The sequence below is a fragment of the Octopus bimaculoides genome, chromosome 21 (genome assembly GCF_001194135.2).
Source record: "Octopus bimaculoides isolate UCB-OBI-ISO-001 chromosome 21, ASM119413v2, whole genome shotgun sequence".
Lineage (NCBI taxonomy): Eukaryota > Metazoa > Mollusca > Cephalopoda > Octopoda > Octopodidae > Octopus > Octopus bimaculoides.
Genome location: NC_069001.1, coordinates 37301005 through 37302556, shown reverse-complemented (window position 1 = coordinate 37302556; position 1552 = coordinate 37301005). Strand labels below are relative to the sequence as shown.

General features: G+C 35.1%; 1 protein-coding gene and 1 pseudogene across 1 annotated transcript in view; both read right to left on the bottom strand.

Moving 5' to 3' along the window:
- LOC106868813 (zinc finger protein 62 homolog) overlaps positions 1-1546 on the bottom strand; it is a 6065-nt pseudogene extending 4519 nt beyond the window's left edge.
- The window catches only part of LOC106868788 (UBX domain-containing protein 11), a 147774-nt gene that overhangs the window by 35730 nt on the left and 110492 nt on the right, over positions 1-1552 (bottom strand). The gene's annotated exons all lie outside the window — the stretch shown is intronic.

The window sequence follows — 1552 nt, the reverse complement described above, 5'->3', positions numbered from 1 at the left end:
AAGCAAAAGAAAAAAAAAGTAATTGGATCAACAAACGTTCAGTTGAACCAGTTATTAGATTTTATTGGCATACAAGCTGAATTACGATACAGAATCACACGTCCTTATGAACACTGATATGTCTCTCAGCAAATGATTTACCACACACATCACATTGATGTGGTTTCTCTCCTATATGAACACGTCTGTGCTTCGTCAATTGACTACTTTCAGAGAATGACTTACGACAGATATCACAGTGATGCGGCTTCTCTCCTGTATGAAGACGTCTGTGTACAGTTAACTCACTACTTATAATGAAAATGATTTACTACATATCACAGTCATGTCTTCTCTCCTGTATGAATACGTTTATGGTAAGTTAAGTGACTACTTACAGGGAATGATTTACCACAGATATCAGTCATATGGCTTCTCTCCTGTATGAATATGTTTATGTCTAGTTAAGTGACTACTTACAGAGTATGATTTACCACAGATATCACAGTCATATGGCTTTTCTCCAGTATGAACACGTCTGTGTATAGTTAAGTCACTACTTCGAAAGAATGATTTACCACAGATACGACAGTCATATGGCTTCTCTCCTGTATGAATATGTTTATGGTAAGTTAAGTTACCACTTTGAGAGAATGATTTACCACAGATATCACAGTGATATGGCTTCTCTCCTGTATGAATACGTTTGTGTATAGTTAACTCACTACTTCGAAAGAACGATTTACCACAGATGCGACAGTCATATGGCTTCTCTCTTGTATGAATCTGTTTATGGTAAGTTAAGTTACTACTTACAGAGTATGATTTACCACAGATATCACAGTGATATGGCTTCTCTCCTGTATGAATACGTCTGTGTACAGTTAACTCACTACTTCGAAAGAATGATTTACCACAGATACGACAGTCATATGGCTTCTCTCCTGTATGAATATGTTTATGGTAAGTTAAGTTGCCACTTTGAGAGAATGATTTACCACAGATATCACAGTCATATGGCTTCTCTCCTGTATGAATACGTTTATGGGAAGTTAAGATATTATTTCTAGAGAATGATTTACCACAGATATCACAGTGATGTGGCTTCTCTCCTGTATGAATATGTTTGTGTGCAGTTAACTCACTTCTTTGAAAGAAGGATTCCCCACACATATCACAGTCATACGGCATCTCTCCTGTATGAATACTTGTTAGATATCACACTGATATGATATTTTCCTCTTTTCCATCTTAATATCATTGGGGAAATTCATCCTTTGCCTCTGTGTATTATATTGGGCTTTGTTTTCACACATTTCGTTTTCCATCAATCTTTATCTCTTTCCACAATATAGATGTTTTTCTTTTTGTTCTGCTATATTTCCATCAACTGTGATCTTGATTAATATTTGAAGATGCTGCTAACTCCTTTGCAATCCAATTTTAATTAGAATATAAATCCATCTTCTACACATTCCAAACAGAAAATTCGGCTATTAATCTGTATTTATTGATGCCAATGTTTTCCATAGAGTTTTTCTGTCCTAACAAGTTGATAAATATTGATGGATCT